Source organism: Equus caballus, chromosome X (assembly GCF_041296265.1).
Source record: "Equus caballus isolate H_3958 breed thoroughbred chromosome X, TB-T2T, whole genome shotgun sequence".
NCBI classification, from domain to species: domain Eukaryota; kingdom Metazoa; phylum Chordata; class Mammalia; order Perissodactyla; family Equidae; genus Equus; species Equus caballus.
The window spans coordinates 19188032-19211333 of NC_091715.1; the positions used below are offsets into that span (position 1 = coordinate 19188032).

The 23302-nt window shown below is 46.8% G+C and overlaps 1 pseudogene; it reads left to right on the top strand.

Annotated features, from left to right (window-relative positions):
• The first annotated feature begins 8666 nt into the window (after positions 1-8666).
• LOC100060756 (transcription factor SPT20 homolog pseudogene) lies at positions 8667-12690 on the top strand (annotated as a pseudogene).
• Positions 12691-23302: the final 10612 nt, after the last annotated feature.

The window sequence follows — 23302 nt, forward strand, 5'->3', positions numbered from 1 at the left end:
TATAGCGGGCGGAGCTGAGTCCTGAAACGGCGCTGCTGATCTTGCTTTGCTTCTGACCCTGATCCTGAATGTTGTTTTCATTATGTCTCCTGGATAGGAATACATTTTGGGCCTTTCACTTTCTTGTGATTTTCCTCTTTCCAGTGTTTTAAGGGTCTGCTGATTGACTTTCTAATGAACTATAAGCCTCGCCTAAATAAGTGCTTCACTTTGGCAAGAATTCGAAATAGGAAAAAAAAAAAAAAAAGCAGAAGCTGTGATTCCTAAAGTCCTTGCTGGAACATATTCCCCTTTTAATATAAATGTTAGGAAGCCCAAAGGCTTCTAGGCAGCACATTTTAATTTCAGGGGAAAGATAAAGCTTGTCTTCCAGGAAAAAACAAAACCAAGAGACATATTTTGCTAATGAGGTTGTTTCTGTGCGTGCTTCTCCCAGGCCACTGCTGATTGGACGGAGGAGCGGGAGGCCACCAGCTCCCCATTTTCCCCTCAGAGGTCTGCCGGGGAATGTTCCATTTCTGCAGGCCTTTTGGCCTGGTCACTTTCCCAGCACATACACTGCCAACTCCTCTCTGCCTTCAAGTCACAGCTTACATTCAACTACTCCATCTCTCCGCCCTGGGTGTAACCGGACAGGGATAACTCCATGACGTGAAATGAGATTGTGTAAACTGAGTTGTTAATGTAAACTGACATTACCTTCTCTTCAATTCCGTTTAGCTTTCTGGAATGACAATGGCTAGCATTTATTGAGTGCCCACCGTGTACAGAGTGCTTGCATGCCTGAAGCTCTCAAAGTCTACCATAGTCTCAATTTTCCAGATGAGGAACTAGAGACTCAGAAAGGTTTTAAAACTCATCAAAGTTCACATAACTGGGGCAAACCCAGGAATATGAAACAGGCCTGTCTGGTTCAGAGCCTGAGTTCCTACCACTGTATTGTTCTTGTTAGGCTTGTTTTGCATTCCTCAAGGGCCCTAAACCTCTTATTTGTTTCTGAGATTTGACATCTTGGAAACAAAACATTTTATAAAATGAAATTAAAGGAGGATGACATTAGATGTTCTGGGAAAGGCTGCGTACATCTTTTGTGTGCATCTTTTTCCCTCTCAATTTCAATCAGATATTAGACAACCAGGTAGCACTCTTTTGTTAGAGAGGTATGGAGTTCTGCAAACTCAGACTCAGTGAACTGCAAGGCAGCAGAATACAGGTCTTCCCTAATTCTCAGCACCATCCATCACATAAAACATATATTCATTTTCTAGTGCTGCTATAACAAATTGTCACAAACATAGTGGCTTAAAACAACACACATTTATTTATTTGTTTGTTTGTTTTTGTGAGGTCACATTGGTTTACAACATTATATAAATTTTAGGTGTACATCGTTATATTTTGACTTCTGGGTAGACTACCTCATGTTCACCACCAAAAGTCTAGTTTCCATCCATCACCATACATATGTGCCCCTTTATCTCTCTTGTTCCCCCGCTTCCCTCTAGTAACCACCAATCTGGTCTCCGTATCTATGTGTTTGTTTAAAACAACACAGATTTATAATCTTACAATTCTGGAAGTCAGAATTGTGAAATGGATTTGACTCTACAAAAATTAAGGCGTTGACAAGGCTGCATTCCTTTTTAGAGACTCGGGGGAGAATCTGTTTCCTTGCCGTTTCCAACTTCTAGAGGCTGTCTGCATTCCTTGGCTCATGATCCTTTCTTACATCTCTAAGGCCAGCAGCGTAGCATCTTCCAGTCTCTTTCTCTGACTCTCTTGCCTCCCTCCTTCCCTTATAAGGACCCTTGTGATTATATTGGGCCCAACCAGAAAATGAAGGATAATATCTTCATCTCAAGCTCTATAGCTTCATCATACCTAGAAAGTTCCCTTTGCACTGGAAGGTAACATATTCACTGGTTCCAAAGATTAGGATGTGGACATCTTTGGGAGGCCATTATTCTGTCTGATACAGGTACCTAGTTATATGCAAGGCATGGTGCTATGTGCTATGCCTTGGGTAACCAGTAGTGAGAAAAAATAGCAGTCCCTACTCCTATGGCAGTTTACAGTCCAAAGAATGTCACCAGTAGGGGGTCAGCCCCGTGGCCAAGTGGTTAAGTTCACACGCTCTGCTTCGGTGGCCTAGGGTTTCACTAGTTCAGATCCTGGGCGTGGACATGACACTGCTCATCAGGCCATGCTGAGGTGGCATCCCACATAGCACAACCAGAAGGACCTACAACTAGAATACACAGACACATACTGAGGGGTTTCGGGGAGAAGAAGGAGAAGGAAAACAAAAAGAGGATTGGCAATAGATGTTAGCTCAGGTGCCAATCTTTAAAAAAAAAGAATAAAAGAATGTCACTATTCCCTAACTTCCTACAATCTTGACCCCCTAAAAAAGATTTTGAATTATATGTGATACCATATAAATAAAAGAAGTCGCTCAATCTCTTAAAGGTAGCAACTCTGAGTCAAATTCAACTCTTTCATTGTTTTCAACTCTTACAACCAATTACATATCAAGCTATGCTCAATCTACCTGAGAAATGACTCAAGTCTTTCCTTTACATCTTCAATAATATTGATCTCATCAGTTGCCACTGGGGCATTGCAATCACTTCCAAACCTGTTTCCTGTCACCAATCTCACCCCATTCCAATCCATTGTCCTCACCATGGCTCCAGCTGACATGCTAAAAGAAGTTACTCTTTCCCTTCAAACCATCCATTAGTTCCCCACTGTCCCCAAGAAACAAAAGAAAAGGGTTCTAAGGCAATCGAAGAGTGGTGGTGGAGGAAAAAATGGCTAACCTTTAACGAGTTCTTGCTGTGTGCCAAGCACTGTTCTACGGACATGGTTTATACAGACTATGTCACTTAAACTTCAAAACAAATAAATGAAGTAGGCATCATTATCACCATCATTATCCTAATTTATAAATGAAGAAAAAGGGGCACAAAAGAGTCAAGTAACTTGCTCAAAGGTACATAGACAATTAGTAGAACTAGGATTTAGGCCTGGCAATCTGTAAAAATTGACGACACGATTCTAAAATGTATATGGAAAGACAAAAGGACTAGGACAGCCAAAATCACTTTGCAAAAGAAGAACAAAGTTGGAGCTTTATCACTACCTGATTTCAAAACTTATTATAAAGCTACAGTAATTAAGTTAAAGGGGTATTGACACAAAGATAGACAAATAGATCAACAGACCAGAATTGTGAGTCCAGAAATAGGGCTTCACATACATAGTCAATTGATTTTTTGCAAAGGTACAAAGGCGATTCAATGGAGAAAGGATAGTCTTTTCAACAAACAATGCTGACACTTGAACATACATATGCCAAAAATGAACCTTGACTTCTACCTCACACCTTCTACAAAAATGAACACAAAATGGACAATAAAACTCAATATAAAGCTTAAAACTATAAAACTTCTAGAAGAAAACATAGGAGAATATTTTTGTGATCTTAGGTTAGGCAAAGATTTCTTAGGTCTGACACCAAAAGCACAATCTAAAAAAGAAAAAAGTGATAACTTGGGCTTCATTAAAATTAAGAAATTCTGCTCTTCAAAAGGCATTGTTAGGAGAATGAAAAGATAAGCTACAGACTAGGAGAAAATATTTGCAAAACACATATCTTCTAAACGACTTCTATCCAGATCATATAAGAACTCCCAAACCTCCAAGACAAGAAACAACAAGACAAGAAAACACCCCCCCCCAAAAAATTAGGCAAAATATTTGAAGAGACACATCAAGAAAAATATATGGATGGAAAATAAGCTCATAAAAAATACTCAACATGATTAGTCATAGGGAAATGTAAATTAAAACCACAATGACATATACTAGATACCTATTAAAATGGTTTAAAACAAAACAAAGCAAACCTGACAATGCCAAGTGCTGACAAGGATGTGGAGCAACTGGGACTTTAAACATTGCTGCTGGGGATATAACATGGTACAGCCACATTAAAAAACAGTTTGGTGGTTTCCTTGGCATGCCTGGATATTTACTCAAGTGAAATGAAAACTTGTGTTCACAGAAAATCTTTGCAAAAGTTTATATTGACTTTGTTCATAAGCACCTAAAGACTGGAAACAACCCAAATATCTTTTAACTCTTAAATGGGTAAACAAACCTTGGTATAGCCAAACAATGGAATACTATGCAGCAATGAAAAGGAACAAACTAATAATACACAAAACAGTATGGATGAATGTTAAATGTAGGTATGTAAAGTAAGCCAGTGTCAAAGGCTATATGATTTCTGATTCCATTTATATGACATTCCGGAAAAGGCAATCTGTAGGCACAGAAAACAGATCAATGGCTGCCAAGGACTCTGGGCAGGAGAGGAATTGACTCCAATATGCATGAGGGAATTTTTTTGCATGATGGAACAGTTCTATAGCTTGATTGTAGTGGTGGTTGCACGACTGACAACATTTTTTCAAAATTCATAGAACTGTACACTGAAAAAGATAAATTTTGCTCTGGCTATATTATACTAAGAAAAAATTCACTCTTGACCTCAATCAGTAGGGAACAAACCAGTTTACTATTGTCAATTAGGTCAATTATCTTGCAATTAATTCAGCTCTCTTCTTGCTCTAGTGTATCTTAGTCTGGCGATGAGTTTTCTCAGCCCGCGCCTCTCCCCTGAGCTGTTCTGGGGAAGTGCAGCAGTGGGAGTCCTTATAAGCAGCCAGTGTGCTCTCTAACGTGCCTGCAGGCTCCAAGGACGGCCTGCAGTCAAAGTAAACTTGGTAAAAGCCTCACCTTGTGGAGAGACCAGGCAATTAGGGAGCTCAAGTGAAGGGGATGGCTGAGCCATGATAAGCACTGCCAGGCCACCTACGGCACACTGGAATACGCACACAGCCAGATGCAGAGTCCCATCGGTGCACCTGTAGCCCAGGCCGCCTTGGCCTCTTCCTGCTGAGGAGGAAGGAGTGGGCCACACCCTCCATCTTTGGCCCTGTTGGCTTTAAGAGCTGACAAAAACACCTCACCTGAAACTGTCCATTTCACTTGGATGGAATACAGTTTCCTTTCTCCATGTGCCCAGATACGGCACACAGCCCATTTCTCCACAGCGCTAAGAACGAATGGCTGACTTCTCCCACTTACCTTCGGCCCTGGCGGAGCAGATGCTGCCCATGCTCTGCCCATCTGCCCGTGGCACTCGCCATTCTACACGTGGACAGTCGTACTGCAAGCACTTGTGAGTCTCTGAATGAGGGCATTCTGGGGCCACATCAGCAGGGGTGGCTCTCATATGTGGCAACCTGGAGTGACAGGGAATAGTGCCCCCAGGACTGTCCTCAGCCAATGAGAGAGAGGAGCGGATGGATAAATACCTCAGCTTCCTCCCCTCTAGGCTAGAACAGCTGGAGGCTTGTTCTGTACTGTCCCCCAGAGGTCCTCGGCAGGGACCAGTTGTCCACAGTAGTCTTCTGCTCACAAACATGCCTATCACTGTCATTTTTCCCATTCCTGACTCAGCTCCCCTTTCCCCTCCCAGTGCTTCTCGGGCTGAGCTCCCAAATAAACTGCTTGCACTCAAATCCTCGTCTCAGCGTGTGCTTCCGAGGAAGCCCAACCTAAGATACAATCGATACAACAACTGAGGCTCCAGGCCATCCCGTGACACAGTGGGCAGATCCACATCTCCACTAGGTGGAGGCACCCTGGGACGTCAGCTAAGGGGCTGCGTTTGGGTCATGCTCACGGTTTACAGAGCGGGGTAGTTGAGTGGTTCTCAACCAGGAGGTGGTTTTACACCCCCCCCTCCCGCCCAGGGGATATTTGCCGATATCTGGAGCCATTTTTGGTTACCACAGCTGGGGACGAGTGCTAGGGCATCTGGTGGGAAGGACAGGGATGCTGCTAAACATCCTACAGTGCACAGGACAGCCCCCGTGCCCCCACAAGCAATGTCAACAGTGCCAAGGTTCAGAAGCCCTGGCACGGTACAGCACCAGAGTCAGAAGACCTGGCTCTGGATACTTTTCTCAGCTCTAAAAAGGGGGTGAAATATTTACTTCGCAGGGTTCTTATGAGTCTTGAGTTGAAGTAACGGGAGCGTGGAGTCAATCATTCCCTCATTCTATGGCGCCAACCATGAGCCAAGTAATGACCGAGTTGGTGACCAAACAAAGATGGAAAAGACACCGTCTCTGCCCTCAGGGAGCCCAGAGGCTGGGTGTGGAGAAACAGTGCAAACACTCAACGCCTTTCCAATGCGAACCTGGCTCCAACGAGGCACGTGGTGAGTGTGCTTTGACAGAGGCACAAGAGGATGCTCGCTTCCTGGAGACAGGAGAGGATGTTGGAGGTGAGCGGTGCAGACCAGCAGCTGACTAAGCAGAGAGGACCGCTGAGCAGAGGACACAGCCTTTGACAAGGGTACAGAGCCCTGAAGGGGTTGGCCTCTCTGCAGCAAGGTGACCATGCTCAGAGCACAGAAAGCTCGGGAAAGAGAGGGCAGAGATGCACCTGGGAAGGAGGCAGGCGCCAGGCGGTGTGGGGCCTATGTGCAGGGCCGGGACAAGGCGAGGCAAGAGAGGCAGCTAGGGCGCCAGCCCTGATGGGACTTGCACCACGCCGAGAGCGGGTGTCTCCTTCAATCTGGTGCCCTAGGCCCCTCACTTGCCTCACCCAAGTCCCCGCTCTGCTCCTTTGCCACAACAAGAAGCTGGGAAGTCGAGTCTGCAGGCCAGGAGCAGCCAGCAGAACCCTGGGACTTCTTCAGTTTTGAGGAAGACAAGCCGACTCAGGCACAGGGCCACCATGCCACTTCTCATCCAACAAAATCTCCAGTTCAGATCAAGAAAACAGAGCTTTCCCTTTCTGTTAGCGTCTCTGCCCAAATGGAATACTGTTACAGATTCGCACTTTGTCAGACCCAACACACAGCAAACCCCTGAGGACAGAAGCTAGCGGGATGGTAGGTGAGCAGCCTGCCAGGGTCTGGGAGGCAGCTAAGTCCATCTACTCCAGTTGGAAGAATAAGGCAGTGCTTTGAATGAGGGTCAGAGCTCACGTTCATCTCACTACTTCCCGCTTCATTCAAGTTGGATGTTTGGGTTACTGGACAGCAAAGTAGGATTCGGCTCCCCAGGCTCATGCCTGGCCTAAATTTGGACAGGTGCGGGGAAGAGAGAGACAGGGAAGGCATGCTGACAAGGGTCAAGAAACTGATTTCAAGCCCCTGGAGGCACTCCACGAGTGTCCATCCGCCCAAACCACTGGTATGGCGGTCCGAAATGATTCTTGTCTGTTCCTGAACGAGGGGCATGTTTAAGGGACTCTCAGTCTAGGAGTTTTCAATCTTATCTCAATAGCCTGGATCTAATGTAACATGTAATTATCATAATTGCTATCGATTAAAAAATACACACTTTCTAGCAGTCTGTAATTCAAGAGTTTTGGCAATTTGTCTTGGATTCTTCTCATCTGTGCGACTTTACTAGGAATATGGTACTATCATCATGTCTGCATCTAAACACCAAGAGATTCTTTGAAAAACTTGTCCAAGAAGGCTGGCAGCTTTCAAGGCAATGGAACTAATGGAAGACAATGGCTCATACATTATCTAAGACTCCATCACATCTCTCCAAATCCATCATTAGGACTGGAGCTGTGGTCTACAGCTACAGGAATCATTTAAAATGTACTGCCGTCGCCTGGAACAATAGTTCTCAAGCCCATCAGATGCAAATCACCTTTTTAAACAAGTAGTTTAATCCTGAACTGTAATTCATAGACAAAGGAACTTCCTCCCACATACTTTTTAAATTTATTTTATTTTATGTTTTGCTGAGGAAGATTTGCCCTGAGCTAACATCAGTTCCAATCTTCCTCTACTTTGTATGTGAGCCTCTGCCACAGCATGGCCACCGACAGTGATGCAGGTCGACCCTGGGAACCAAACCCTGGCTGCCGAAGTGGAGCTGAACTTCACCACTAGCCACAGGCGGGACCCCCCACCCCCCACTTTTTAAAAACCTGCAAAATGCCCTTATTGTAATACACAGGGAGATCAAGGGGCAGTACTTGCGTATACGAATGCCACGTTTTGTGCACATCTATATGAAACCCGTGGGCAGGAGATCACTGGAAGCGTCAGTGAAGGATCCTGCCACTTGCAGCGAGTACAGCGAGCGTCCGCGTAGGCAGGAGCTACAGAAGTGGACTCTCTGGCGGCGTTAACCTGGTGATGGACACCGGGAGCAGCCCTGCCATAGAGGACGAGAGATTCTAAAAACAGTGAACAACTCCTGGTGAAGTTCGGGCCAAGAAAAGAAATGACCGCCTTCCACGGCTTTCCCGACGCTTGCATTGCTGCGAAAACCGCATGCACTAAAAGCGTACCAGAAAAGCATGGATTTCTTTGTTGGTTGCTTGTGCTTTGACGTGCATGCTGTTGATGGCGAACGAAGAGAAAAAGCCCGGCGGGCCCAGGCCTCGGGTGGGAAAGCAGCCTTCGCAGCAGGGAGCGCGGCCCCGGCCCGCAGGCCACCGCAGGGGGCAGCGGCCCGCCGGCGAGGAGGGCGCAGGCGCAGCAGCGGCGCCGCAGGGGGGTAGGTGGGGGCGTGACGACCCTCCCATCCACTTCCGGCCCGGCCCCAGCGACACGAGGCTCAGCGCGGTGGCGGCTCCAGCGCGTGGCGGCTTTTCCGATCGCAAGTACTTCGTGTGGCGCTTCCCTGGGGCGGGTCTCCTGGGGTCCGTTTTGAAGCGAGGCCGGTGGCTCCGCCTGGGGTCGCGGCGTTTGCAGGCCGATAATCTATAGGAAGGACGGGATTTCCACCGGCTCGTCACTTGGGCTTTGCCTTCTTTTAGGGCCCCTGTCGTACGCGAGGATGCAACACGCCTTAGAACGAGCTCTGGATCGCGCGGCGTGTGTCATCGAAAGTGCCCAACAGAGACCTCCTAAAAGGAAGTACGCGTCTAGAGGGGAAAAATCGGTCTATGAGAAACTGTATGACATATATGTTGAAGAATGCGACAGAGAGCCTGAGGTTGCGGAGGAATTACGAAGCAACGTGAACTTGCTAGAGAAGCTTGTTCAGAGAGAGTCGTTGTCGCGTTTAGTGGTCAGTCTGCACCCAGGAGGGCAGGGATACTCGCTGATGCTCAGGGGAGAAAATGGCTCGTATTCGGAGACCATTCGGCTGTCTTATGAAGAGGGGGAACTGCTCCAGTACTTGGATGCAGAAGAATTACCTCCTGTTTTGGTGGGTCTCCTGGAAAAATCTCAGGTGAACGTTTTTCACTGTGGATGCGTCATCGCAGAAATACGGGACTACAGGCAGTCCAGTGACGTGGAGGCCCCTGGTTACCAGAGCAGGTGCATTCTCTTACGACCAACCATGCAGACGTTAGCCTGCGACGTAGAGTCCCTAACCAGCGACAGCCAGACATGGACCCAGGAGGACAAACTGTTGCTCGAGAGCCAGCTGATCTTAGCCACAGCTGAACCACTGTGTCTTGATCCTTCTGTGTCAGTAGCCTGCACTGCAAACAGTCTGCTTTATAACAAACAAAAGATGAACACTGACCCAATGAAGCGCTGCTTCAAGAGGTGCTCGAGCCCGGCTCTGAGTCGGCAGCAGGAGCTGTCTCATGGCCCACCTCCGCCCGAGCTAACGGTACTGACTTCTTGCCAACCAAGCAAAGAGAGTAACGCAGGTGAGCAGTATGACCTCAAAATTTCTGGAGCAGGGAATTATGTGGATGTGTGGGAACAGAGACCCTGTGACTTGGCCGTACCTTCTGAAGTGGATGTGGAGAAATATGCTACAGGGAAGAAGTCCGTGAGCTCTGATGACTCCCAGCCAACAGGCTGGCCAGCCCATGAAGTCAGAGATGATTCTGTATTTGAATGGGAAGCAGGCGATCAGTACTGGGATACAAAGATGTTCTTCATGCGCTCGCTTAATGATCCACTTATCTCTGGGAAAGAAATGTCACCTAAAAAAGCCAGATATGAGAGACAGCTGTCTCCCCCCCACCCCTCCAGAGGTGACCATTCAAAGAGTTTCATGCCTGGGTCGAAGACTGATGCTGGGACGGTAGTCATTCGGCCCGAGGAATTGGTCCAGAAGAACAGCAGTTGTCCAGTCAAGGTGTCACACAGCTCCAGTGGCTCAGCCAGTCTCAGCCCACTTTCTCCAGGGAAGGAAACAGAACGGCCTAAGACCGTGCTGCTTCAGGCCTCAGTCCTGGGGGAGGAAGTCCAACCTCCACCGCCGCCCGTCACGCTGCCCTCGAGCTCAGGCACGAGTTCCTCAGCCAGCAGTTTTCCTCCACAGCAGGCAGGCGGCTTTCCTAAGTCTGCATCTCCTGCTCCTGCTTCTAAGCCACCAAGTCTTCCCCAGAACTCCCCTGTGGAAGTGAGTCGAGTTAGCACGCTTCCTGCAGCCGCCCAGTCCACTGCTGGCTCATCACAAACACAGGTGATCACCCAGGTCAGGGTCAGCCCCGTTGGTGTCAGGGTCATCAAAGTGGTGAATTCTGTTCCCGGAACCCACGCTTTGGTGAGAGCTCCCAACCCCTCGCAGGGCTCTGCCACTGGGGCCACAGCTCCCACGGGAATCTTGCCCAGCAACCTGCCCTTAAGAGGCCAGCCACCAAAAGCGCCACCCACTGCCCTGCAAGCGAATTCTCAAGTAGGTGTTCGAGTGATTTTAAAAGATGCTCCAGGTGCCAGGCCCTTAACTCTGCTCCAGTTTCCACCAGGTTCGCTCATTGTGAACACCCAGCAGCTGCCTGGGCAGCTGCAGCAGCAGCACCTCTATCAGCTGATTCCAGAGCTACAGGGTCAGCAGCCCTCCACTTCGCATCCTCAGCAGCTAGTGTCACAGGGTGCAAGTGCACAAGGTTCAGCCAGTCAGAAAACGGCCTTCTGTGCCCAGCAAGCTGTTGTTGTTAACGTCAGTAGAAGTTTTCTGCAGCCCCAGGTGATTGTGTTGTCTCCGCCTGTCCCTGCCCCGCAAAGACCTGGGCAAAGCCTTCCTCTGCAGAGAGTCCAGCTCTCCTCCGCCTTGCAGCAGCTGCAGCAGCCGCAACGTCAGCAGCAACCACAGCATCAGCAGCAGCCACGGCAGCAACAACACCGTCAGCAGCAGCAGCAGCAGCCGCAGCAGCAGCAGCAGCCACGGCAGCAACAACACCTGCAGCAGCAGCAGCAGCAGCAGCAGCAGCAGCAGCAGCAGCAGCCACGACACCTGCTGCAGCCACAGCATCAGCAGCAGCCACGGCAGCAACAACACCTGCAGCAGCAGCAGCAGCAGCAGCAGCCACAGCAGCCAGGACACCTGCAGCAACCACAGCAGCAGCAGCAGCCACGGCAGCCACAACACCTGCAGCAGCCACAGCAGCAGCAGCAGCCACAGCAGCCACGACACCTGCTGCAGCCACAGCATCAGCAGCAGCCACGGCAGCCACAACACCTGCAGCAGCAGCAGCAGCCACAGCAGCCACGACACCTGCAGCAGCCACAGCATCAGCTGCTGCAGATACAACACTTGAGAATCTTGCAGCCCCCAGTGGCTGTGGCACCAGCAGCAGCCCAGACAGGTCAGCCCGGTCGGCGCCCGCAGACAGCAAGCCAGTCACAAGGTAAAGCGAATAGAGGCCCGCCAACCCCTCCCAAATCCTGAGGTGCGTTATTTTCTCTTTCTCCAAATCCCAGGGCATCGAGCCTAATGAGTCCCGAGTTTTTGGTTCATCTGTGGTTTTTCTAATGTGTCAGTCGTTCCCATTATTAGATGTGCAAGCTTGATACCGAAGCGCAGCCCCAGGCTTTTCACCTAGAAACAAGGAAGAGGTTTAATAAGCTGGGGTGTTTTGCTGAAGCCATTGCTTTGGGGGCGGTTGTTGACATAGTTGTTTTTATCATCATCATGTAACGTGTACCCAACTCCAAACTAGGCTCAAACTCCTGAGGCCTATAAGTTCTCTAAAACAAGAAAACCACCACACCAATCAGGTTACAATTAGTATTATTTTAACAGGATGGCTAGTTTTTAAATTTTTTAAGTGAGTTAAAAAACATTTAACATAAAATGTACCATCTTAACCATTCTTTTGAGAGTTTTTAGAAAAATGTTTTAAGGTTGGTACCTGAGCTAACAACTGTTGCCAATCTTCTTTTTTCTTTTTCTTTTTCTTTTCCCCAAAGCCCACGGTGCATAGCTGTATATCTTAGCTTTTGGTCCTTCTAGTTGTAGCATGTGGGACGCCGCCTCAGCGTGGCCTGCTGAGCGGTGGCATGTCCGCGCCCAGGATCTGAACTGGTGAACCCCAGGCTGCTGAAGTGGAGCGCACGAACTTAACCACTCGGCCACGGGGCCGGCCCCTTAACCATTTTTAAGTGAGCAGTTCCATGATGTTCAGTATATTCGCATTGTTGTCCCGCAGATTTCTAGGCCTGTTTTCCTCTTGCCGAAGTGAAGCTCTATGTCCCCTGAGCACCAGCTCCCCGTGTGCCCTCCCCCAGCCCCTGGCCACCGCCATTCTCTTTCCTGTCTCTGAGTGTGGCTGCTTTAGATCCTTCATGGAAGTGGGGTCACACAGGATCTGTGTTTTTGTCACTGGATTATCTCACTTAGCATCATGTCCTAAAGGTTCCTCCACGTTGTAGATGTGACCGGAAGGTCCATAGTTTTTGAAAAATGGTTTCACTGTACAAAATATGTGCTGAAGCGACCTGTGAAATATTGAAACATGTTCAGAAGAATGTACTTTGGTATTTGTTTATTTAGTTTAAAAGGTTTGTACACAGTGTAGGAAATGTAATTTTTACAAATGTGTTTTGAAAAAAAGTTAAAACTACCAAAAAATAATGCTTGTCCCACTTGTATTGCGGACCTGGAGACTCCCAGGGTGTGGAATGGATTGGGCGCACATGCTCGCTGGGCGTCCCCAGCCCTTTAAGAGGCTCCACCTGCGCTCGGTGCCCACCCCCCCCCACCAAGTTCGGCTGCCCCTCCAGGCCTCAACCACTGGCCTTGAAAAGGCACTTCTGAGACATCTCATTTTCTCTCCTGATACAATCATTTACCCTTTTTAGGACTCTGGCTTATTCACAGAAAAGCAAAGAGCTAAACATTGGAACTGAGTTTTGTTTGTTTGCTTTTCAAGTGCTGGTGACCTTGAGAGACTCTAAAGTGGAACCCACCCCGTTCTCTCCCCTTCCTCACTTCGGGAGCATCAGTTCAGTAGCCCCTGCTCCCTCACCTTTTCGTCCTTCTTCCTGGTTTCAGTGGGACTCAAGAGATCCCTGGGCTTTTGTGTTTTCTTTTTTCCCTTCTTCCTTTCTTTTCTTATTGAGGTGTAATTTACATAAGGAACAACCATTTTAAAGTGTAAGGTTCCGAGGCATTTGCTACATATACGCTGTTGGTGCAACCACCACCTCTGTCTATTTCAGGACATGTTCATCACCCCAGAAGAAATCTCTGTAGCTGTTAAGCACTCGGTTCCCATCCTCCCCTCCCCCAGCCCCAGAAACCACCAATTTGCTTTCCGTCTCTATGGCCTTCCCTATTCTAGATAGTTCCTATAAATGGAATCACACGGTCTGTGACCTTTGATGTCTGGCTTCTTTCACTTGGTTCATCCACATTGTAACATGTGTCAGTACTTCATTCCTTTTCATGGCTTAATCCCGTTGGTTGTATACGCCACATTTTGTTTATCCGGTCATGTGCTGATGGACATTTGGGTTGTGCTCACCTCTTGTCTGTTGTGAATAATGTTGCGGTGAACTATTGTGTGCAAGTATTTGTCTCAGTGCCTCTTGTATTTTGCTCTCTTACAACTTTGAAAGGCAACCTGTTGATATAAAATTTATTTTTCTGAGTACGCATGTATGTTTCCCTGCCTTTTGCCCTAAGAAAAAAAGGAAATTTGGTCTGGCAGTTCCAAAAGAGACGAATGAAGAGACAGGGAACTCAGGCAACCTGGCTGTACTAAAGGGCTGCCAATCCTCTTAAGGGAAGATGTCGGTTGACTTCAAGCAAACGCGTCAGATATGCCACCCGAGTGACACTGAGCCCATTTAAGCTTTATGTGACCCATCCTGGACGTCTCTGGGAACGGTGCCTGGGCTGTTAAGAAGTGAAGCAGTGCAATGACCAGCTGCAGAAGCGAGTTTAGGCTCCTCTGCCTCGGGAGCCAACCAGAGACCTGAACTCGGAACCTCACCACATTTGATGTACTTCTGCCCTTTTGCCCTCTTTCTGGTCCTTTCAAGTCCTACCTGGAGACACTAGCTGTACTTGTACTCGAGCAATGTGGTGCTCTTTTCAGTCAAGCAATTAAATTCAGCTTTGTTTCAGATTACGGTTTGCTGGTCTTTGTCCATTTCCTCCTAATGATCCTAACCAGGTTGGTACTTGATGCAGCGTCCTTTTTGAGGATATTAACTGGCTATGTTTTGTGAATAAACTTTTCATTCATTTTAGTATCCTGAGAACCTGGAGGCTCGTCACTACCCCGGGTCAAATCCATACTCTTCGTCTGAAATTAGTTCCGTGCAGGCTGCATCTTTATGACTTAACAGCTGAGCGTCCAGGAAAAACCAGGTGGGCCCAGTACAGCAGGACAGGTCCAGCAGAATGGGGGCCTCTGTCACAGCATGGGACTTTGGGAACAGGATTATATTCCTTGAGAATACTTGCAGGTGAAGGTGTTACCCTGGTTCTAGGTCAGCGCTGTCCAGTAGAAATATAATGTGAGCCCCATATGTAATTTTAAATTTTCTAGTAGCCACATTTTAATAAGTAAAATGAAACAGGAGGAATTACCCTTAATAATTTATTTGACCCAATATATCCAACAGATTATCATTCCCACGTGTAATCAATATTTTTAAATTCTTAATGAGACATTTTACATTCTTTTATTCTTACTAAATCTAAATTTAGACACAGCCTGTCTTACTTCGGTTGCTACATTTGCATCAGAAATATTTGATCTGTATTTAGATTTTTATAAAATCTTCAATCGAAAATGTAGGTTCACCTTCCAAACATACTTAGACGTTTTCCAATAATTGACTCAAGTACCAGTTTTTAAATTTAAATTAGTTTAAATTAAATAAAAATTAGTTCCTCCGTCTCACTAGCCATGTTTCAAGTGGTCAGTAGCCGACGTGGCCGTGGTGTTGGCCAGCCCAGTCCTAGAGGGATGGAGGAGCAAGGCAGGTCTTAGAGACACAGCCTCAGGCATGAGCCGGGTACCAGTTCTTGAGGTAAGGCAGGAGCCGGTCCTCCGAGCACACAGTTAGAGTGGGAGTGAAGATGCTGATTCCGTGTGCTAAGCCGGAGCTCCAAGAAATCCTCACGGCCTGTGGTCACCTGGGCCTGGACCTGCAGGTAGAGAGCCGGTGGCCCCAGCCATGGCGCAAGGAGGCTGGTCTAGACTGCAAAACAAGGGTCAGCCCTTTGCCAGGCTCCGCCCTGCCATATTCAAAACGCCGATGAAGAGGACACTAACCATCCCAGCAGTTAATTAAAACTCATCTATCCCACCGTACCCCAAGGGGCTGGGAGCCTGAGGGAAGGCGAGAGGGGAGACGGACCACCTTTCCCTTCCTGCAGTCCTCCTCCTGGTCCATTTTCCGGGCACAGATGAAACCAGAGCAGCCATGAGTTGATAATCGTGGGAGCTGAGTGATGGGTACGTGGAGGCTCATTATTATTCTACTTTGGCATATATTTGAAATTGGCTATATATATCCATTGGAACAGCCCATTTCCTGACGTTCCTACAGCCCTATGACGCACCTTGTCCCATCCCAACCTTCATCTTGTGCCCAAAGTCCTGCCAGGCCCTGGCCCTCGGCTGCCCTTCCTTCTTCCCTGACTCACTCCCATAGCCACGGGCAGCAAAGGGTGTGTGAGTTAATTGTTAAATTCAGTTCAACAAGTTCCTCATTAGGGACAAATTACCTGAGTTTGAAATCTGCTAATTTTCCAATCAGAGTGAGTGTTTGCACTTGTGATTTGGAAATAATTACAAGATGGTAAAAGCAAAGCCGATGTGGGGATTAAAGTAAAGGTGGGGGAGGACAGGGGCTTATTTTGGCATCTTCCGGGGAACCTCCGGTTAGCATATGCAGATTCGCTGGGCGCCTCTGGGGTCGGGATGGGAAAGCTCACCTGTAGCGCCCGTTATGCAAAAGCTGTTTACTTCCTGCGCTAATACCCCTGAAAGGTGACCACTGAAAGGAAGAGCAGTGTGGCCTTCGTAGGCCTGAATTGGGTCTGGAAAGAGAAGAGACTTTTAAATTTGGCTATTTCATCTAAAATTAATCTACACTTTTGCTTAAATCTCTCTTCAGTCTAAAGCTTCTGCATGAGTTAGAAATACAAACAGTTCCTTGGTGGCGGAAGTGGTGAGTCTAAATGTCCTTTGGATGAACATGTAATGAATGTGTTAGGGAAAGGTCATCTGAGGGAGTTGAAGGGATTGTGGGAGTAATAATTGCTGCAGAAAACCACTGTGATCCGGGGTGTAGAAATCTGGGTCATTCACCTTCAGTAATTTATCCCAGTCCTAATTACTAACAATATCATTCGTTACAAAGGTTTAGAAACCCATGGTAAAGAATAGTCACGGTTTCAGGTAATTCACAAGCCAATGCAGAAAAACTCCTGCTGAGACATTGCTTTTGAAATTTGACGCCAAGGAAAGCTTTTCTGCCTGGAGAAGACAGCATCCCTCCTCTTTTCTGATAACCAGAGTTGTACAAGTTCTCAGGTTTCCCTTTGTGCCTCAGCTGCCAGGAAACTCAAAAAATCTGAAACTGAAATGACCATGTTTACATTTATGGTTAGCACGTCAGCATTCCTTGCTCCTTATTTTTTTCCCAGTTTTATTGAGAAATAATTGACGTACATCCCTGTATAAATTTAAGGCGCACAGCATGATGGTTTTTTTTAATATATATTGTGAAATGATTACCACAATAGGTTCAGCTGACATCCATCTTCTCATAGAGATCTGATAACAAGAAAAGAATAAAAGATTACTTTTTATTTCTATTTTTCTTATTTTTTATTTCTATTTTACTTGTCTTTTGTCATAGACTACTTCAAGTCTTTTGTCAAAAGCAGCTTGGAACAAAGGCCTCCCTTATGCACAAAAACGTGCATAAATAAATCGTAGCTTCTATCCGTTTGTATACACTGCCTCTGATCTTTTAATTAGGTATTTAATTAGGTATAACAAGATCTCTGATCTTGTCCATTAGGTATTATTCTCCTCTTACAAATGCAGAAACCGAGGCTCAGATAGGACTTGCCCTGAAGCATAAAGCTTTTAAGTGGCACAGTTGACATTTTCTGTCTCCTGAAATCCATGTGCTGCTGGGTACATGTAACTGATGTGTTGACAGATCTCAACTTAGTGGTGGACTGTGTACATGAACCTTTTTTTTTTTCCAATCACTGCTTTCAACCATGTGGCACCAAACCCCTTTTCCCATTCTTTAAGGGCACCTTGGGCAGATCTCATAACCTTCTAGGTATTCTGGTTGGTAAAGCTGATCAGTCCCAATTACGATTTCATTATCATATCCTCTGGTCTCCCGGGCAGAGAGAGGAGAAGAGAGACAGGTCTTCTGCGGAGACGGTCCCCTTCCAGGTCTGAGGCTGTGATCTGCTGAGGTGGGGGGTCTCCCACAGGGGGCTGTTCTGTTTTTCATCTGGGCTGCTCCTTCCTTGGGGCCTCCCTCGGAGAAGAGCAGCTAGGCCTGCTGACTGCCCCCCTCTTCTCCAGGTTCTGTCTCCCATCTCCTGCACGGCCCTCTAAGTAGGCCCTGTGCTCCTCCATATGGAGCCTTGGGGATTGCTGAGGTCCTTTTTGGAACTCTGAAGGCTGTGCGGTCGCGGATCAAGGCGGGAGTGATGTTCCCCTTTTCTTTCCAGGCACGCTACCCCTCGGTACCTTTTGAGCCTCTCACGCTCAGATGCCTCTCGACCACAAGAGGGCAGCAGACTCCAGGTTCACATGCGGCACGGTCCGCAGAGCATATTCGTCCAGCTCTCGCAAGAATTCTCCCCCAGGGCGGCAGGGCGGGCCTGCGGCTCGGCGCGAGTCCGGGAGTCCAGGCCGGAGACTGGGTGCCAACTTTCCCTTCAAGCAGACCTCCCCGCTCTCCTCCTAGGGTTCTCGCTTACACGCCTCTCGGCTTAGGGGAGCGGGGGACACCCGCACTCCTCCTCTCCCCTCCCCTTCCTCTTCTGGCCCAAGAGAAAGCAGCCTCTCCCTGGGATCACTCCCTCACCTCCCCAGTCCTCTCGTGTTTCCATAGGGTGCTGGGTGGTGGTTGAAGGGGATAGTTTGAGTCGTAAAAGGGCCAGTCGTGCCATTTCTTAGTATTCTCTGAGAGGGTGTCTAGGCTGTCTGGTTGGAGTCTTTCTTCAGGATGTGGGAGCACCTGATGCTTTTTGTTTTCAGCTTTGGGCTTTAGCAACTCTGGAACAACAGGAAGTCCTGTTGCGCGCGCGCGCGCACACACACACACACACACACACACACACACACACACACACACGCGCAGCTGCCCAGCCTTCTCCCATCTTTGTCTGTTTAAAAGCTCTGGCTTTGCCCTCTCAGTTTCCAATGGGAAAGGGCAGAGGCCTATGGCTGGTGGCACAGTGTTTTGAAGGACTGTTTTGGGTGCGTTTTCAAGAGTTAATTGTAAGGCTTGAGTTGGAAGTCAGTGGGAAGCGTCAGCCCTCCACCCCTGTAATCACTATGGGGGACGTTCTTTGATGTGGAAAAGTGATGTTCTCTCAGAATTCTGTAAAGTGTTATGCAAATATAGCTTCAAATCCCTTCATGCTCCACCCCCACCCAGCAGGATGATTCTTGGGCCCTAAGCTGCTCTTTTACAGACATGTTGGAGCTTCTGCCGAAAGTAAGAGGTGGAGAGGGAAAGGAGTGATTTTAAGAAGTGTCATTTTGGAGGCTGGTCTCGTGGCTGAGTGGTTAAGTTCGCGCGCTCCGCTGCAGGCGGCCCAATGTTTCATTGGTTCGAATCCTGGGCCTGGACATGGCACTGCTCATCAAACCACGCTGAGGCAGCGCCCCACATGCCACAAGTAAAAGGACCCACAACGGAGAATATACAACTATGTACCGGGGCCTTTGGGGAGAAAAAGGAAAAAAAAATTAGGCTTTAAAAAAAATAGTGTTATTTGGGGCTGTGAGTTTTCTTCATATTCTGAGAAACCGCAGTTATTTTGAAATTATATTTTGGCATTGTTTGGAGAGTGGGGCATTTGAAGTTGACATTATGGAGGCCTATAGTTGTTGGTAACGATGAGGTCCAGGGTAAAAACCCAGGAGTAGCTGCCTGTGGGAGGTGGCGAACACAATTATTGGAATAGAGGAGGTCAAGGAGCCGAGGGGCCAGGCTATCAATCAGAAGGACCGACTACTGGATACTGAAGCCACCGAGAATTCTTACAGGGTGGTGTGGAGAGAGTGACGATGTATCAGGCCCTAGAATCTTCAAGGTAGGCGGGGGAGGTGACTTCCCACGGTGGGGAGGAAGAGTGGTTTGGTTTCAGAGGTAAATTAGGTCCAGATGACAGTTAATTTGATTGTAGGAGACTTAATATTGATTGTAGGAGACGTCGTCAATGTCATTTTTTAATTATTGAGTGTGCCGACATGCAAGCAAGGCCTTTTACTAGGTACTTGGAGGAGGAGTAAGGCATACTCTCTGTCCTCAGTGGGAATGAAGTCTACTCAGAGAAAAAAATTTGCAACTATGTGAGGTGACAGATGTTAACTAAACTTAGTGTGGTAATCGTTTCGCAATATATACATACGTCAAATCATTATTGTACACCTAAAACTAACACAATGTTATATGTCAATTATATCTCAATAAAACTGGGAAAAAATAAAGTCTACTCAGACAGAGAAGGGAAATACACAAATGATTATAAATCAAGGAGACTACGGCAAGTACTGTTAAAGATAAATCTTACTGGATGAAATCAGGGAAGGCCTCACAGAAGAGATGACCTTTGGCTGAATCCTGGCTTGGTTTTCAATAGGTTGAGATGGGTGTGGGAAGAGGGTGTTCTAGGCAGAGGAACGGGAGCAGCAAAGGAATGGTGGCGGATGACATGTGCAGAAGAGGAGCCATCTATATAGCATGGGGTATGGGCAGAGGGGAAGCGAAGGATAAGGCTGAAATGACAGGTTGGCTCCATAGCATGGCTCTTCTTGGTAATCTAAATGAAACAGACTCTACTATTTGAATAAGAATCCAATAGAGTCACAATGGGATTTATAACAGTTTCGTGCCTAAAGGGAGAGAAAGAAATTTCAAAGTTCTCCTTCCACTTAACAAAGATATCTGACAAACATATTTGTTACTTTATGGAAAACAGAATTGACATGTAAGTATTATTATTACCAGAGCAACACATTATTAAATAAGATGACCAATCAGAATTGCAGACCTTTAGGTGTTGTAAGTTCCATTTTATAAGATATAACAACAAACTCTGATATCCAGTTATCTTTTTTTTTTTTTTTTTTTTTTTTGCTGAGGAAGATTCGCCCTGAGCTAACATCTGCTGCCAATCTTCCTCTTTTTGTTTGTGAGCTGCCACCACAGCATGGCCACTGACAGACCAGTGATGAAGGTCCATGCCTGGGAACTGAACCTGGGCCGCCAAAGCAGAGCATGAACTTAACCTCTAGGCCATCGGGGCTGGCCCTCCAGGTATCTTAAGAGACACATTTCTTTACAAATAACACTTCCAAGGGTAGTTTTATAATAACAGAAAACAAAACAGGATCATGGCCTTTCACTCAAACATCCACACTGGCCATGAGGTAGGACAGATACTTGAGTAACTGTTCCCAATTCTAATTATATGACATGGAACCGGCTTTGTGCCACACAGTAGTGTCTTCCTCTCTGTGCCTGTAGGGGAAGAGGAGAGATTTTCTCTTTATCTTTGGAGATTTTTCACCAGCAATTGGGGCTGGCAGTTTTAAGATTAAGCATTAAAATTTCAAGAAGCGTAAATCTTACAATGTGGAAAAGAAAAAGTCTGTAGAGAAGTTTAGCAAATTAAATATGAGATAGCTAATATTAGGTTGAACCATATGAACCTGCTGATATTTCGCCATTTTTGCCCAATTAACATGGCAATTTCATATGGGTCAGTCTAGTACCGACAGTTTCAGTCTTGAATGCCAGATGAGAACTAAGTTAATTCGGGAAACGTCGGGGAGCCACCATTGGGGGAAATGCTACGATGGGAGCTGTGATTTAGCACAGCTCATCTGACAGGAATGTGAAGGAGGGTTGGAGGGGAGAGCCCGCGGATTAAACTTTACTTTCACACCCATCGTACTTGCAACGCACCCCTAGATCCGCATGCGTAGTATGAATCGATTCAGGAGCTAAATTAGCAGTAACCTTTTAAGTTAAAGATTGAGAATTTAAATTTCTCCCCAATGATAGGCTACAATGAGTAGACCATAAACATGGGCTTTTGTGCTCCAGTAGATCCAAATCTTGGTGGACTGTTCTACCAACAGTAGAAAACAACAACAACAAATAAAACAACAAATAAAAACAACAACAACAACACTGGGAAAGGAGGCCTTTTCAGATCCATGGCTTCCCCCTTCCCATCCACACAGCCTGTTGTGACCCCCTCCTCAAGTGAATCCTCTTGAGGAGCACAGATTTATATCTATAAAGTAATACTGAGTGGCATTCATCATTTTTAATACTTTTTTGAGGATAAGGCAGACTGACAAAGGACCAGAATCCCAAGGGCCTTTAAACTACTCACAGGGCTTTTGGGGCAGGCCTGGGGGGGCTGTGTGGCGTCTCAGAATAAATCCGAGTCACAGAATAGGCTCGAGAGCAGGGAATCCTCTTATCTCATTGTTTCACAGACTTTAGTGTGCACCAGAATCTCTTGTTAAAGCCCAGATGGCTGAGCCGCACCCTCTGAGTTTCAGATTCCGTAGGTCTGGGGGTGGGGCCTGACAATTTGCATCTCTAACATGTTCCCAGGTGAGAATGATGCTTCTGGTCCTGGGACCACACTTTGAGAACCACTGCTCTACTCTCTGGAGAAAAGTCTGTGTATGCCAGTGAGAAGGGTGCTCTGCTTCTGAAGAAAGAAAGAGAAACGTGAAGAATTTAGAAAAAGATGGAATGCTCAGGTAACTGAAGTCATCCAGGTAGGTCTGGAGGCCTGAGCCCCGAGAATTGGCGTTTCTAAAAAGTTCTCAGATGCTGCTCGGCTGCTGGGCCAAGGACTGCCCACACTTTGACAACCACAGTCTGTGTGCCAGTCACATGGCGGCCCTCCAGGGTGAGTGCCCTATTTCCAAATTTAAACCTGAGCTATTCTTAGAGATGCCCCTTGAAAAATTCAAGTTCTCCGGGCAGAATGCCAATTGTCTCCCAGACTCCCTACCTTTTCTTCATGAAATGGGTAGAACAGACAGAGGCAGGCAGGAGGAGGGAGAGGAGAGCAATTGCATCACCTAATCATCTCTTGCTGGAGACCTGTTGGTTCCCAAGTCGCCAGATGTCCAAGGCTAAGTATATACCCATGTGAGTGTTTTAAGGACTAGAGAAAATGGGAAAATATTGATAGTGATGTTCTAGACACAATGTTATTAGGATTCATTTTTAAACCTGCTGGTTATGTTTGTTACATTAAAGCCTCTTGAAAGAGAAAAAACTACAATCATTACTCTCTGACCTGGACATTCTTGGAAACAGGAGGGCCTCAGTTTTATAAGAATCAACCTGCCTTCTGGAATGCCATTTACTTCACAAAAATACCATGTGTGCCTTCTTTGCTATTCCAGGGGAAGAAATGCCGATTTCAAAATCCCTTCCTCGAGTCAAAAATGATGTTATCAAATATCCACTTAATAAGGAACTAAAATAATACCTTCTTATATCAAGGCTGAGCTTGGAGGCCTCAAGAACTGGCTTCTTATCAACGCCAAAGAGGAGATGGTTAGGGCAGAGAGTGAACGGAGGTATAAAGGCGCCTCCATCTGATCACGTCTTGAAATTATAGGGTTGTTGGAAAATATTATCAAGTCTTCCTGAGAACTGGCAATATTCTAGTTGCTTTTTGTTTTGTTTTTAAATAAGTACAGTCATATAGTCATAAGTATAGTCATAAGGAAAGAATCTGAGTCTTATTTTTTTCACTTCCCACGATGACTTTACTGTGGTAGTCAC